This window comes from Meles meles, chromosome 9 (genome assembly GCF_922984935.1).
Source record: "Meles meles chromosome 9, mMelMel3.1 paternal haplotype, whole genome shotgun sequence".
NCBI classification, from domain to species: domain Eukaryota; kingdom Metazoa; phylum Chordata; class Mammalia; order Carnivora; family Mustelidae; genus Meles; species Meles meles.
Genome location: NC_060074.1, coordinates 85,987,613 through 85,998,534, shown reverse-complemented (window position 1 = coordinate 85,998,534; position 10,922 = coordinate 85,987,613). Strand labels below are relative to the sequence as shown.

The window sequence follows — 10,922 nt, the reverse complement described above, 5'->3', positions numbered from 1 at the left end:
AGTCTGTCCATGTGTAGAAATATGCAGGGAAAGAACCTTATAAAATGCATTTTAATAGTATTTGTTGGGCATGTGAAGTAATTCCTTTTCAAAGTTAAATCACTTGGAAAAATGGAGGCTTCTCTTTTCAAAGACCCCGTAAGTAATTATGCTGCATTATACATCATTCATATGTCAATGCAAATTTTGTTTTTAAATGGAAGGAGTTTTGAATGACACGGTACCAAGCAAATATCCAACATTAACCAAACCTTTTATTTATTTATTTACTCTCACCTGAATTGCTCCTTGAAATTGAATTGGGGATAGGGGGTTAGTATTTATGTAGCCAGCAACCTCATATTTGACACTTCACCCTAGAATTAAATTCTGAACATTGAAATATCTCATAGAAAAGAAATTACAAATGACAATACCTTCAAAAACATCCTTAACAACAGTTGAGACCCTTTGCTTAGTAGATATTAAATTTATATTGACAGCAAGAAATAAAATGGGAAATATAAAAGGCCAAAATAGTATTTAGAAACTCTATACTTTGAATCATACATAGAACTGTATACTTAGAAGTATGTGATTATGTTGTTGGAAGATTGAAATATATGCTGTGTTGAGCTTTTTCCCCCATCCCATAACAATGATGAACATTTTCTTATTGAGATCAATTTATAATAATGACAGTTAGAGAGTAAAATTTATAGTTATGTAAAATGAAACTGTCCAGATTGGACGCAGTGACTTGATGATACACAGAACAATCAGAGTTATTAAAATGGTGGGTGGCCTTATAGACCCTCAGATGCTTCTCAAAACAAATCATCTTGACAGGAAGAAAATCTTACAAAATGAAGTTTATATGCTTTCTGCTCTTTACAGACATTTTAAACTTGAGAAACAACTCCAGAGAATTATTGGAATTTTATTCTTCAAAAATAAAATGGCCAAATACTTGTAAATAGTCATTACACTCAGACTTTTACTTTAATATTTTAAGAAATGTATGTGGAAAAAATATAGATGATGGAAAGATAGGTAGATGAGGGATAGATAGGTAGGTAGATAGACATTTTCCTTTTTTCCTTTGCCAAATTTCCAGTATTTAGAAGACAGTTAAACACTCATTCTAGTAAGAATCAGTTTTATATTTTATTTCATTAACATATGTTTAGGTCAAACCAGCAACTCCTTCAAATTCATTCCTCAGTTCTATCCTATAGGTGTTTAAGTTGAAAAGAAAAAGTGATTAAAATATCACTTTACCTATGCAGTGACATATTCCTAGTTATAAGAACTACTGACCAGTTTTATCCATTTCTAAACATGCATAAGTTCAATTCTTTGACATTGCCACTCAAGAAAATATCACTGATAAGAATTTGGCCTGAGTCCTACTCAGTAATGTGATGGTTTACTTTCCCTGAATGAATCTTCTTCCATTAAAGAAAAATACCAACTGGTGAGAGCTGAGATGGAGAATTATAAAACAAGACTGCTGTGCTCGCTTTGGCAATGCATATACTAAAATTGAAATGACACAGAGAAGATTAGCATGACACCTACACAAGGATGATACACCAAAGCAAAACCATCATGTTGAATTTCCAGACTACAGTATACTGCCCAGACATCCTTAGACAGATTTTGTAACTACCTGTGGTGGAGTTGCCTCATGTCCAAATGCTGATGGTAAGAGTCCCTGCCTCATAGGATTTTTACAGTCAGTAAATGATTTAATACGTATGGAGATTTTAAAACAGTGCCTAACATATAGTGGCACTGTGTAAGAATTAGCTCTTCTTGAAGAATGTTTAATATTTTTTCTTCATTTGAAGAATAAATGTATCAACCTTGAATAGAGCTATAATTTGTTCATTGTGTGTTTGTTATGGGTACCACAATAAGTAACCACAGGCAACCTCAGGTTCAGATATGAACATCTTCCACTAAACTAGTAAAATCACTAGCTCTTGCAAAAAGACTAGGACAACTAAGTCCTAGTGAAAATGTCCAGTATAAATGATAAGTAATACTCATGGTTTTATTTCCCAGTATTTCAATATGATAGGTTTGTTTTTCATCTGTAATAAGTCATAAAGAGTAAGGGTAACTGAAGGGAAAACAAAAATAATTTCCAATTTATAAAGCTCAATTTAAGGTACAAAGACGCCATGTGATTTATCAGATATACTCTCTCTTTTCCATCAATGCCCTTAACAAGTAGTGCTTTACTACAAAGTAGATGAGTCAATTGGCCCAATTGTAAAAAAAAAAAAAAAAAAAAAAAAAATGAACAATATTGAGTCTCCCAATTTTATCTGATATGCATGGTATAAGATCTAGTAATGAAGTTTGTATGATAGTTGTGGTCATCTTAAGATTTGTATTAAAGTTAAGTTGCTTTATGACTAGGTATCAAATAGCATCCTAACAGTCATGACCTAATAATCTGGTCTTCTGTCAACCTCAGCAACCTAATCTCATGCTACTTCTTCCTTTGCTCACTAATCTTCAGCCACACTGGTCAATTTTTAGTTTCTCAAGTGAACTATAGTCCTTTCTTCCACAGAGATTGAAGATGAATACTGTTCCACTGCCTAGAATAGCCTTCCTCCGTCTTTTCACCTATTCAGCGTGTCTCTATTGGGAATAATATTAGCTATCACTTCTTTCAACCTCCAAAATGCATTGTCTTCTCATTATATTATATAGTTTTAAGGATTTTATTTATTTATTTATTTATTTGAGAGAGAGAGCACATGCAGGGAGAAGGGCATAGGGAGAGAGGGAGAAGCAGGGTTCCCACTGTTCAGGGAGCCCAATGTAGGGCACGATCCTGGGACCTTGGGATCATGACCTGAACTGAAGGGAGATGCTTAACCGACTGAGTCACCCAGGCACCTCTCATTATGTTATCTTATACCTGCCCGAACTTTTGTTGTGTAGAATTAATTTAACATTGTACTTTATTTTTTTCATGACTTCTTCCCCAGTAGACATAAACTTCACGATGATTTGGACTTTGTTGTATGCTCACTTCTGTTCTCTATTGAAATGATAGATGTCCTCACATCAACAAAATGTGTACTGATATTCTACTGTTTTCTTCTGACTTTTGACTAATTTGAAATATCAGCTTGACATTTCCACTCAATATGGTCTAGACAGAAGTTCTGTCCTGCTCCCATCCCACCTGAATTCTCTATTAGAGATGAGAATCTTCATCTCTTACAAAGAATGCTTCCATTCACCTACCGATCAAGCCAGAAACCTGGAAGTCATCCTTGATACCTCCATTTTCACACCCTCCATTTCTATATCATCATTAAATCTTGTCCTCTGTATGCATCAAATGTATGTAAATAAGTCTACATATCTTCTCCACAATTGCCACCTGTAACATTCAGGGTCCTGCCATAAAAGGGTGAACCACTTAGAGTGGGTAATATGAAGGAAATGTTAAATGAAAACATATTTAAAAGATAGGGTAAGTAGGGTTTGTGGAAACCAACCAGAAATACTTCAAGACCTCACAGCTAGGAGCAAGCAATAGGAAGCTGTTGACAATGTAAGCTGAGAGGACAAAGGGAAGAGTTACTAGAAAGTAGAAGGGCTAGCTCCATGGTGAGAGATGTCTAAGACTGACCACGTCCTCTGATAGAAGAGAAGTCAACGCACAGAAGGAGCAGGGGAATAAAAAACAAACTTCATTCTGTTGTCGACCTCTAGACATAGGCTGGTATTTCCCATTAGCTAAACCCAAGTTGAAATTAAAAGACAAAAAAAACCCCTTGATGTCATGCAAAATCATTAGTATTTGGGGGAGCCATGAGGCCTGGACAGAACACACTGAAAGGATTCTGTAAACCATCTTTCTCCTAGCCTTTTTTTTTTTTTTCTTACCTGAACTATTTCAATGATCTACTAACTGGTTTACCTACTTTCTCTGTCACAGACACCTATACTCAATCCATTCTCTTACAGCAGTAAGAATTATGTTCTTGGAATGAAACCTTTATCAAGTTTTTCTGTCAGTATTTATCTTTTACTCTCAAACTTCTTGTTTTAAAATTGTATAGCTTTTATTTTAAAAAAAAGTTTAATTTTCTTAATCTTTTTCCACACTAGACCAAGTTCTGTGAAGACAGGCATTACCTATTTTCATCTTTGAGTCCTCTATCAATGTGACCAGAACACACTACATGCTAAATAAATATTTGATGGATTAATAAATTTTAGAAAACAGAGTTGTATTTTTAAAAGCATCCTAGGAGGGGCACCTGGGTGTGTCAGTCGGTAAAGTGCCTACTTTAGGGTCCTATCACGATCTTCTCATCCTGGGATACAGCCTCACATCAGGCTCCCTGATCAGCAGGGAGTCTGCTTCTCTCTCCCTCTCCCCAGCCCCTTCCTGCCCCCTCCCTTGCTTGTGATCCCCCTCTCCATGCTCTCTCTCTCTCTCTAAATTAAAAGCATCCCAGGTGATTCTAGATTAAAAAAAAAAATTATGGGACAACAAATATAAAGCTCTAGATTGTAAAGAGAATAATTAGTAAAATTAATCCTTACCCATTTGATTCAGTTATTATATGTTAAATAGAAACTCACAATGTGTTCATGAAATGTGTTTCTTTGCTAGGGCTTGGCTAAGTCTACTTTTTTTTTCCCCCCTAGTTCTTTTTTCTCTTTCAGATATCAGGTTTAACCTTCATTACATAAACCAAGTATTTCTCCCTTTTAAAAGCTCAAACATGAACAACTTGATGGTGAAGCAGTTCACATCTAAGTTTGGATTTAAGGAGAGGAAATACTTCCCAAGGAAGTGCTTTAATATCCTCTCATTATCAGATACTATAGAAGAAAAAATTCTTTTCTACAATTTAAAAATGTAACATTTTTGTGTATTTAGGAACTACCATAGGGCTGAGTTCATTTCATTGAGTATTTTAATGTTAAATTATTTTTTTCTTCTCCTTTGGATCACAGGCTGTGGAGGTTCTACATACCTGGCTCTGACCTTTTTCCATTTCATGTCTGATAATTTTTTAAAAATAAATTGTTTCTATCTCATTTGATATACAGCCAATATTTTCTTATCTGTGTTCAGATGTTTATATATGTTTGATATACATCTGCCTGTTGTAGTATTGAAGCAATTCCATTTCTGTGACACATTCCCTAACACCACCTTTGCCAAGAAATGTTCACATTTCAAAATCTACTATTTTGATAGATAAATAATACTAAATTAGTTAGACATTATAGGATTTGGGGACATGAATACATTTTGTGATCTCTATTTTAATAAAGTTATTTCAATAAACTTATGTGATAAATAAGGAAAAAAATACATATGTAAGTAAAAATACTTCTGTTTCAGCATAGAGATGAATAATGGCTATATATTTTATCTCATTCCTCCACTTAAAAATGAAATGTAAGTAGAATCCCTAATTTACTGAAAATAATTGTGTAAACAGCAATTTATTAGAGAAATTTTCTTATCTTCTGCATTTAATTTTGAAAAGGGCACTAGCTGTAACACCTAATCTCCAGCATTTCCATTAGCAAACTGCCCTCCCCTGTGTCTGTTGTATTAACATCCATCTAGGTTGTAATCAAATATTTGTGTAATTATTCTTGGCAAACTTAGAGGTTGCAGAGCACAAGATACATATAAAACTGTAGTGGCATGTTTTTATTAGCAAATTTATAAAACCTGGGGTATTTCTTTATTAGAAACCCCAATAGGTGAGTTCTATACTTAAGATAATACCACTCAGATTTGCAGAAAATCTGAAAATTTTGATTCCAAATCAATCAATTTCTACCTCCTCCTAAATGCAGTTATTATTGATATTTCTTTTTCTGTCATTGTTTATTCTACTGTGAATTTAAGAGTTAGATAATTTGGTTTACTCCACAGTTCCTTAATTAAAATGAGGCATGACCATCCAATCTTTCCAATATGATTGTATTTTCCACAAAGACAAGGAAATGTCTTTATGTCCTTCGTATCTCTCATGGTTTCTAGCATAGTTCTAGATATGAATAAATATTCAATAACTATATATTATTTCTCCATATATTTATGCAGTCCTGACTGATTGTTATTCTTATACAGTTTATTGACCAATGCTGGAGGTGACGAACTAAAATCAAACCTCTCACAGTTACTTAAGGAAAATCTTAAGAATCATTTACTTAGGGAATCTATTTTGCCAAGTCTTTTCTTGGTGTTAAATGTGATCAATATATCCTGACTGCTAATGGCAGTAATAAGATTACTATCATTATCAATGTCAAGTCTTCAAAAATGAAAGGAAGTAGAATCTTGAAGCCAGGTGCTGTGGGTCACAGGGGTAGGGGGATTAGAAGATAGCCCCTCCATCTTACCTTAAACACCTGTGTGGCACAGGTAATAATGTTAGAGAAGGTAGCAGCCTCCAGACAAAACATTGCAACTCCAAAATGTGAGGGATCTTTTATTTTTAATTGTGTTATCATTGCTTACAATTTTAAATTAGTAAATAAATATTTATTGAGTATTGCTAAATTAATATACTATGTTACAATTTTATGGGGTATTATATTATTTTTCTCTATTTTAGAGTCTTTTGATCCTCCAAATATTTGATGAAGCAAATGCTTTTATCCTTAACCTGATCTGAATAATGAGTAGTATAAATTGATGTTCTAAATTGACGTATCTATCTATATTACCTTTTAGTAATAAAATCTACATTCCAATCTTTGGTAATATGCCCTGTTTTAAAATGAGTCTAAATATTAGGTCATGGAGAAGAGCAATATTTAGGGGAAAATGCTAAAATATAGCAGCTAATGTTAATACTTACTAATACTTGCTTATCTACAAGTGTTTAAAGCGAAAGGTTTTCCAGCCATTATAAGATGTTACAGTGTTAATCTACATTTCAATAAGATATTTAAAGGCAATTCTAGAACTGTCAAGGACCTGCTCTTAAGCTTGAGAGAAACCTACAAAGGAATGCTGACAGTTTCATTTTATATGACATGAAGGCATTATTCTATCAAGAAAATGTTATTAGTTCCTCAGACATTTGAGCACTTTGCACTGCAGATTCTCAGAAAGTTTCACAGATACTCTCTAGTATATGGTCTTAAAATATTACCTATGTAAAATATCTTGAAGTATAAAATTAAAGGAGTGGTCTGAATAAGCAAGGGTTCCTCTACTTCACTTGGTTCTAGCAAAGTCAAAAGCTTTGAACAAAGTGCTCATGTCTGAAAATACCAAACTTTGATGGAGGGATTTAAAAGTATATGTTAAAGTATGTTTAAATGTTTGTTAAAGACTTACAAACTAGGAGAGTAACAGTGTAAGCAGCTTTTGGATTTTATAATACATACTTGATAAAAGTACTACATTCCTGGTTCTGATTCACTCCTAAAAATAAGAAAAGCTTTGTGGGTTGTTTTATTTTGTTTTCCTCTGAGGCAGCAAAGAATTTTTGACCCAAATAGCCCAGAGTTCTACAGAGCTGGATGCAAATGATGACCTCTAACTTCTAATTATTTTGCATTCTTTCTCTTTTCCTATTATATCCCTTATTACACTGTTTCCCAAAGTATAGCAAGCTTATCACTGACAGTTGATGAGTTGAGGCAATGCATGAACAGATTTTATTATTTAAAAATTGATATAGTTGCCCATCTACATTATATATTATATTATATTATATAAATTATATAATGCCCATATACATTATATAAAAGATAACACATTAAAAATACCTTAGATATTATTGCTTTGGAATATAGGCAGTATTTAGGTAATATAAATATTCAAGATTTTGAAAAGGAGTTCATTTAAAGAAAGATACTAAATAACTGCTAGTGCGGGTGGCACATAGTTATGTCAAAAAGCAAAGGTGGGACAGAAATGTCTAAACTAGAAGAGACACTGTCCATGGTACTCACTGTTCTCATTCTTCTCAAAGACATGTTATCTCATTCTGAATCCAAGTAAACCTTTCATCCTTTGAAAGGTTCTGATACTGTCATAAAAATATCTTAAGGCATTTCCAATGACACTGTATTCCAAAGCAAGCCTTTTACTAAATCATTAAGTCTGATGTCCACAGCTGTGTGATAGTAGGAAATAACACCAGTGAAATATTTTGCCTTTCATCTACTTCATCAATGAAAACTATTATTTTCCACTCTAAAACAACTCTCCCTTTCCACCTTTCCACCTTGGTTTTGCAATTTTATATTTAGCCATTAATTAATCAAAAGTACAAGGAAGAGGGATTTTATTTACTTGTTAAGTGAACTTGCATCCCTAATTCATTTACATATTCTTCCATAAGTTTCTATGATGCATTCTAACTCCTGTCAATGACTGCCATATAGATTAATCTTTTAAAAATACTTTTACTGAAGCTCATTAAATATATTTTTTAAAGATTTTATTTATTTATTTGACAGACAGAGATCACAAGCAGGCAGAGAGGCAGGCAGAGAGAGAGGAGGAAGCAGGCTCCCCGCTGATCAGTGAGCCGGATGTGGGGCTCAATCCCAGGACCCGGGGATCATGACCTGAGCTGAAGGCAGAGGCTTTAACTCACTGAGCCACCCAGGCGCCCCTCATTAAATATTTTAACAGATTTTGATGAAGTTTTAATTTTTTAAGATTTTATTTATTTATTTGACAGAGAGAGATCACAAGTAGGCAGAGGCAGGCAGGGGTGGGGGGGAACCAGGCTCCCTGCTGAGAAGAGAGGCTGATGTGGGGTTCCATCTCAGGACCCTGAGATCATGACCCAAACTGAAGGCAGAGGCTTAACCCACTGAGCCACCCAGGAGCCCTTGATGAAGTTTTAGATATAGGTGAGGTTCAGAGGAGTCCGGAGCAGAGCCAACAACCCAGAAAGAATTCTTGAGATATCTTTGGTGCAAAATGGTGGTTTATTAAAACACAGGGATAGGATCCATTGGCAGAAAGAGCTGCTGCCCTGGGGTTGTGAGGTGTGGCAGGTTATTTACTTTGAGGTTGGGGGAGATAAGGAAAAAGGGAGGTTTCAGAAGAACTTTCATATGTTAAAGAGACCTACAAGATACCAGAGATCTTGAGGATTTGTCATTGTCAAGGTTTTTCCCTCTAGCAAGGTATTAACATGAAGATACTAGGGGAAGGTATGTGTTCTGGTGAGCGCTGTGAAGTGTAAATCTGGCCATTCACAGACTGTACCCCTGGGGCTAATAATACATTATATGTTAATAAAAAAATTAAAAATTAAAAAAAAAAAGAGTATCACATATGTCCCACCTAGGAGTGAGGGTGGGGGTGGGGGAAGGTTGCAGGGTCTCAGCTTCTGCTTTTTCCTCATCCAGCCTTCTGTTCCCTCATCATTTTGTGGACAGCAGTTGCTATATCTGAGGCTCAGTGTAAACACACAAATATTTATATCATCTCCTTATACCAAATCTACCAAATACAGATGAGAACAAATGAGACAATAAAACATCAAAGGTCTTGGGGTCACTCTGGGAATCACACTGGTTTCAGTACCCTTAACTTTTGCCACTGCGTTTTATTATTGTGATATACAAATCTGATATTAAGACTTAGAGTGAATCTTTTTTCATATTTATCTTCAGCATGTGATATCAGTCACTCTCTCAATTTTTTTTTTTAAAGATTTTATTTATTTGACAGAGATCACAAGCAGGCAGAGAGGCAGGCAGAGAGAAAGAGAGGAGGAAGCAGGCTCCATGCCGAGCAGAGAGCCTGATGCGGGGCTCGATCCCAGGACCCTGAGATCATGACCTGAGCCGAAGGCAGAGGCTTTAGCCCACTGAGCCACCCAGGCGCCCCCACTCTCTCAATTTTGAATGCCTGTTTTGCTTGATCTTGTGATGCTCCCCCGTATTGATTTCCTTTTCAGTTTTCTCAAAAATTACATTCTTCTTTGTTGATTCATCTGCCTCTTACTGCTTTTATGAATAAGCCTTGCACAAGGTGGCATAATAGACCTATCTCTATGCTCACCTTGTGTATTCATTATTAAGCATGCCTTTAATATCAATTCAACACTTGGGACAACAGAATGAAAATATTATCCAAATACGGTTATTACTTTTTGCAGAGTCACTGGTGTGATTTTTCTCCACTAGCTTAGGATACTAAATCATATCCTAGTTTGTTTTTAAATTAATCACTTAGGTTTATATATTCAGTAGAAACTATAGCTACTGCTTATCTTATTTAACTATACTTCCAAATACTCAAAAGGAGAGAAGAGAGTAGATCATTCTCAAAGAGAGAACTAAGATCATTCTGTCAATGGCAATGGTGATATTAGTAGCTCAGATGCCTACTCAGGTCAAATGTCAATTCCATATGGGCTACTTAAGTTAAATTTTAACTTAATATTAATATCAGTTTATGCTCAAAAGTTTAGTCATTCTTACAGAAACATAAACACTAAGCAAAGGTCTTGGGGCCTTCTGCCTCACCCAATATGAACAGCCTTACTCTGCGTTTGAGCTCAGGGAACCAGTCTGGGTATCAACTTCTCATGTAATTATTTCTTCTCTAAGGATTTAGAGAAGCTTTCCAAGGCAGCAAAATTTAAGTAGGAATGTTATAGTCAATGAATAGAGAAGCTTAATGAACATTGGTTCTCAAAAAGGAGGGACTTAGGGTCTTCATCACTGCCTTTCAAGAGACTCAGGGACCACTATATAAATATAACAAATTTACTTCCAAATAGCATAGAGGATTGGGGCAGGCAAGCCATACTCCTCTGAGTCAATGAGGTCCATGAAAATGTTGAGGGAAGAATCAAAGAATATTTGTTTCACTATGCCAGAATGTATTTGCTTATTATCTCTTGGCATTCTCCTTAAAAAATAAAAATTAGTCTCTTTTCATTAGG

The 10,922-nt window shown here is 34.9% G+C and overlaps 1 non-coding gene across 1 annotated transcript; it reads left to right on the top strand.

Moving 5' to 3' along the window:
• The first annotated feature begins 1,496 nt into the window (after positions 1–1,496).
• LOC123951248 lies at positions 1,497–1,601 on the top strand. Its single transcript, XR_006820398.1, has one exon. It is a non-coding gene; the product is annotated as a U6 spliceosomal RNA (small nuclear RNA).
• The last annotated feature ends 9,321 nt before the right edge of the window (positions 1,602–10,922 follow it).